At 44.4% G+C, this 6000-nt stretch overlaps 1 protein-coding gene across 1 annotated transcript in view; it reads right to left on the bottom strand.

Moving 5' to 3' along the window:
* The window catches only part of MICAL2 (microtubule associated monooxygenase, calponin and LIM domain containing 2), a 278713-nt gene that overhangs the window by 111603 nt on the left and 161110 nt on the right, over positions 1-6000 (bottom strand). The window lies entirely within an intron of this gene.

The following is a 6000-nucleotide window of genomic DNA, read 5'->3' as shown; positions in this document are numbered from 1 at the left end:
GAAGGAAGGAAGGAAGGAAGGAAGGAAGGAAGGAAGGAAGGAAAGAAGGAAGGAAGGAAGGAAAGAAAGAAGGGAGGGAGGAAGGAAGGAAGGAAGAAAAGAAAGAAAAAAGGAAGGAAGGAAAAAAGGAAGGAAAAAAGGGATGGAGGAAGGGAGGGAAGGAAAGGAGGGAGGGAAGGAAGGAATGTTCTTTCCCTGTTCCAAATGCTACCATCCTCTCTCCTCTCTATAGGAAAGATGAGCTTTGGCTTCCCGTTTCCTAAACCCTGAAGCTACAGTATCTCAGGAGTCACTGTCAAGTCATGCCTCGTCAACATCTGTAGCCAACTTTGAAGCTTCCATATGATTCAACAGACGAGCTCTATTCCGGGGCATGATTTCTATTTAAAGACCAAGGAGGGCTTACACACTCAGACACCATTCAAACCATGGATTCTAAGAAAGGATTGCTAAATTTGTTTGCTCCCAGCCTCACGTTCCATCAACACAGGATCTATTCGTTTGTTCCTTCGTTGGACAAAGGCTCGGTTTATTTTCCGTTCTCATGTAAACAATAAACGGTGGGGTTGGGGTGGATGACTTGGGCACTGCCCAGAGTGGGCACACATCTAACAGACAGTTCCAAACATCCTCTTCTCTTCTAAGAGCCCATTCTGAAGCCACTCTGGGGGCCAGCTGAGGATGCTAAGGGATTTGGGGAGAGAAGGGAGTAGGGGAAGGTCTGAGGCTTGACCCACTGGGCAAGTGTTATAAGCCCCAGACAGAAATCAAACTCCACTAAGAAACACATCCCAAACAGATGGTGCTCTGAGTCCGACATGCTGGGTAGACCGCTCCTTCTGAAACTCAGCCAACAAACCAGCTCTCCTGATACCAGCTTCTCTTAAATCTTGAGTGAAAGGAGGAAAATGCATTTCATTCCCAGACTTGGGGACAGAGGGGAAATGCCATACAAGAAACCTGCCAACTCAGCTGTCCCTCTTGTGGATTCTTCCATGCCTTACCTAAAGACGTGTGGCACACATCTATATATTTCTCTATCTAAATTATCTGGCCCCCCTCCACCCCCTCTCCAGAGAAGTCTATGTTGCCACTTACTAGGAAGGAAACCAGGCAAGAACTTGTACCTAAAAAGCAAGACTGTTTGGAACATTTCCTGTGGGGTTGTACGAAAACCTTCCCCAGCCCAGCCCCCCCTGCCAGCAATCCCTCCTCAACTCTTTTGGGCTAGCCACCCTTCTGGGCATGCTGCTTCTTGTCCATTCCAACTGCACCTGAGACGGGCATGCAACCCCATCCCTACCCAACAAACCCATCGGCACGCCAGGTCACATTTCACAAGATACAGAAAATTACCTTTCAGCAATAAAAGGGGGAGAGAAGAGAAGGCAGAGAGGAAAGAAGACAGAGAGAGAAGACGGAGAGGAGAGAAGAGAAGAAAAGAAGAGGAGAGGAGAAGAGAGAGAAAGAAATAGAGAGAGAGGAGAGAGAGAGAGAAGAGAAGAGAGAGAGAGAGAGAGAGAGAGAGAGAGAGAGAGAGAGAGAGAGAGAGAGAAGACAGGGGAAGGATCTCTAAAACAAAATGGGGTTTTATTTATTCTTGGTAGAAATATAGGGGCAGTTAGGAGGTACAGTGGATAGAGCACCAGGCCTGGAGTTAGGAGGACTTGGATTCAAATCTGATCTCATATACTTCTTCACTGTGTGACCCTGGGCAAGTCATTTAAGCTCATCTGTCTAGTCCTTGTCCTTCTGCCTTAAGAGTTGTTACTAAGACAGAAAGTAAGAATTAAAAAAAAAAGAAAAAGTGTTAATTTATTAATGACTCTTGCATATTTATCATATCTGAAAGTGATACCAAGCTGGGAAGGACAGATAGCTGTGAGGCTGGGGGACAGAGTCAGAAACCAACAAAATCAATCAGTTCAAATGCTAGGAATGCAAATGCAAGGAAAAGTTGATGAGGGACAAATACATAGTCCTATGCATGGGTTGAAAGAAAGGCCTAGTTTCCCTTCTCCCATGAAGGAGACACCAGGAAGCCAAAATGTGGGGCTATCTACATTATTCTCTGGAGGGCATGTCACTCCATTTGACCCATCAGTGACCCGACTGTCACCATAACAACAGTCACCAGAGGTTGAAGAAGATGAGAAAGGCTAGAGGAAGAAGGTGAATGTGCTTTATTTCCAAGGAAAGATTAAACCTTTTCTACTCTCTCACTTAATGGAGACTATATGACCTGTGGTTTATAACTAACTTCTCTTTATTCCTTCTTTCTTCTAGGACAGTGATTCCCAAAGTGGGTGCCACTGCCCCCTGGTGGGGGCTACAGCGATCTAGGAGAGTGGTGATGGCCACAGGGGCATTCATCTTTCCTATTAATTGCTATTAAAATTTTTAAAAAATTAATTTCCAGGGGGCTAAGTAATATTTTTTCTGGAAAGGAGGCGGTAGGCCAAAAAAGTTTGGGAACCACTGTTCCAGGACTTTGACAGGTATATCATCTAAGGTAGAAGCATTCACCAACCCAACAGACTTTTCTAACAATAATGATAACTCATTTGTGTTGCCTTTTAATGGGGGTTTATAACCCCCACCCCAAATAGCCCTAACTCACTGGAGGGGAAAGTGAGCCCTTCTTTAAAGTCTTTCTCTGTTTATATTAGACGAACACCTCTCTTTATATGCAACAAATTATAGGGCCAACATGTGCCCAGCCCCTGCATTTACTGGCAATTAGAGCCAAGTTACCCAATGGGTGTAGCTATTTGAACCTTTTCCAGAGAAGAATACCAGTGGAGACTGACTCCACCAATGGGTGATTTAATGACTTCATACTAGAAAATGGCGCCACATTCCATTACGGTCTAGAGCCTCGGGCATTATGGAAACTGAATATTGCATCAGTGAAACTCTAAGAGAGGCCAAGGCCCTGAGGAACAACCTCACAAGGATTTGTTGTCTGGAATCCTGGCTTATGGTGGATTTCAAACCCCCAAATATACTCTAGAACTTTGCCTTTCCACTGGGTATCAGACCTGAGAAAGGCTGGAAGATGACATTTGGCATATTTGGAGAGGATTGGGGCTTCCTGCTGTCAAAGACTACAAGTTAGGAAGTTAGGAATGCATCTTGCCTTCTGTGATGATTATGGAATACTATTTAAAGCTTAAGGAATTGAGCTGTTCTCCTCTCTAGAGGAGTCAGGCCAAATAAAGGAACACTTTTCCAAGGAAATTCTCCTAGGCTCAAACAAATCCGGATCCATCCCATCTTCTTCCTTGGAGCATTGAAGAGAGCTTTGAGGTAGGAGAACCCACATAAACCTCAGAGCTGGGACTTGCCCAGTGCTCCCAGCAATCCAGGCACAAGAGCAAACAAGATTAATCCAGTATTAAAACAATCGCTAGAGAAAAGAAGCTCCTGACAGCTAATTAGAGAAATTCACTTCTTGGTTGAATGGTCATCTTCCACCATGAAGACTGAAATCTTTAGGGCCGACCATTCCAGCTGGGCAATGGTTTATTGCTTAGCTTGAGTCAATACTAGGTTGGGCATTTCTTTATCAAATAAACTAATCATCCCCAGAATGGCCATGAATGATAACTGAATTAATGGTGAAAAAGATAAGAGACCCCACAGCTGCAGAGCAGTCCTCATGAATGGGTAGCTGCTGAGTCCAGAGAGCCCTGCTCACCTGGGAAGGCTGAGGAGAAAGTTTACTCACCACACAGGACTGCCCAGGACTAAAAAGAACTGGAGTGCCCGAGGACAAAGACCCTGGGCTTTGACAATGCCACATGTATTTTTTCTGGAAAGGAGGCGGTAGGCCAAAAAAGTGCTCTGGAATTGTGCTCCTTAATGAAGAAGCATCACGGACCATAGAGCCAGGGATGGAAGGGAACCCAGAGGCCACCTAGTCCAATCCACCTCCCATTTTACAGAGGACAAAACTGAGGTCTAGGAAGGTCGAAGGATTTGCCTAAGAGCTTGACATTTCTACTGTCTGACTCTCCTTTGGTTCATTGGCAAGTACAAAAGCCTAGCCTCAGGATTAAGTATTTGTGAATCAAGTTGGGGGTTCCAAGAAGGAACATATGCTATTCATTACAGGTTTGGCCAAGGCTGATGACTAGGAAGGCGGGTGTTTATTTCCAGGGCTTTGGAATCCTGGGTGAAAGGGTCTAATGCAGTAACACAGACAAGCTGGCTGCCAGAAGTTTACTGAGCACTAGATCCTAGTTCCCAGGCAGCATGTCTCTCTGTCTCTGTCTGTCTGTCTGTCTGTCTCTCATTCCCCAGAGTTGAGGCAAGTCTGGGTCACTGAGCAATCAGCTCACTCCATAGACTTAGCAGGAGAAGGGATGGAGAACTCAGTGAGGTTCTCTGATGGGGACCACTTAGGACTAAATGAGCTCATTTATCATCCTAAATCATCACCAGCTTTCAAATGTTTATCCACTTCACACAAAGTCAGCTTCGGGCTCTATCTCATGCCTAGTTGTTGTGCCATTCCCCAGGCCCTTTCTTAGGGGAGTGGAAGTGGGGAGGGGAGGGATTGGCCTGGACATGTGGCTTCCTCTCTGAGGAATTCCTGGTCTAGAAATTCATTCTACTGACCCAGGCTGAGAACTCAGTCTTTAAATTAAGAGTTGTCTGGAGCACTGGGGGTCACACCGATTTGCTCTTGGTCACACAAATGGCATCAAAATAACTAACAATTATTCATAATAAATAATAATAGCAGGGGCACCTAGGTGGCACAGTAGATAGAATGCCATGCCTGGAGTCAGGAAGACCTGAATTCAAATCTGGCCTTACAACTGGGTGGCTTTTCAGGAAGTCACTCAATTCTGTTTGCCTCGGTTTCTTCATCTGTAAAATGAGCAGAAGAAGAAAACTGCAAGCAAGCCACTCCAGTATCTTTGCCAAGAAAATCCCATATGGGGTCAACAAAGAGTCAAGCTTGATTAAAATGACTTAATGACAACAAAAATAAGGTAAAACAAAAATTTTAAGAATAACTAACAATATATGTTTGCCTCAGAGAGAGGGCACTAGAGATATTCATCAGAAAGTTTGCAAAATGCTTCCCCTATCTTATCTTATTTGATCTTCAAAATTATACTAAGGAGATGAAGCCTTTTTATTCTCTCTCCTTTACAGATGAGGAAACTGAGGCAAGAGAAATTTAAATGACTTGCCCAGCATCATGAAACTAGCTTCTAAGGTAGGATTCAAAGTGGGGTCTTTCTGATTCTAACTCTAATGCTCATCCACCACACCAAACATAATTTAATCAAAGTCTTCCTAACTCTCCAACTAGTTCTCCCCAACTATGCCATAATGCCTTTTCTTTCCCTGTGCGTATAATATTTGCAGAGTTCAGGACTGAAGGAGGAAACAAGATTTTAAGCAAAGGGATGCCCAGCAGGCACAAAAATCCAGAGACCATCTACATTTGGAAATTCCCCACTCTGTCTCTAAAAACAGAAAACAGAGAGTGGCTAGCTGCTGATTATCTACCATCTCTATGAGATTTTATTCTTGGTCTTTATATCCTAAGAATGGGTCAGCAGCACTGAAGTCGAATATCCAGCTGGTGATCCAGCTGGTGAGTCCAACCCTCTCATTTTGAAATCGAGGAGGCTAAAGCCCAGAGAAGAAGAGATCATCTGCCCTGGATCAAAATGCTAACTAGCTGGATCTCCCAACTCCCAGGTCAAGCATCTTCCCACAGCACCACAACCTTTCACTCTATCAGCATCATTCACTTCACTGAACCCTGGTCTGCAGCCTGGATGACTGTAAATCAAGACTGATTTTTCCCGTGATTGTCCCACACACACAATGGAGATGCATTTCCTTTTTTTAAAATGTTTTTTAAAAGTCTTACCTTCTGTGTTCAAATCAATATTATGTATTGGTTCCAAGGCAGAAGAGCAGTAAGGGCTAGGCAATGGGGGTAAGTGACTTGCCCAAGGTCACACAGCTAGG

Source organism: Gracilinanus agilis, chromosome 6 (genome assembly GCF_016433145.1).
Source record: "Gracilinanus agilis isolate LMUSP501 chromosome 6, AgileGrace, whole genome shotgun sequence".
Classification (NCBI taxonomy): domain Eukaryota; kingdom Metazoa; phylum Chordata; class Mammalia; order Didelphimorphia; family Didelphidae; genus Gracilinanus; species Gracilinanus agilis.
Note: the sequence above shows the minus strand (reverse complement) of the source record. Positions and strands in the feature narration are given on the sequence as shown.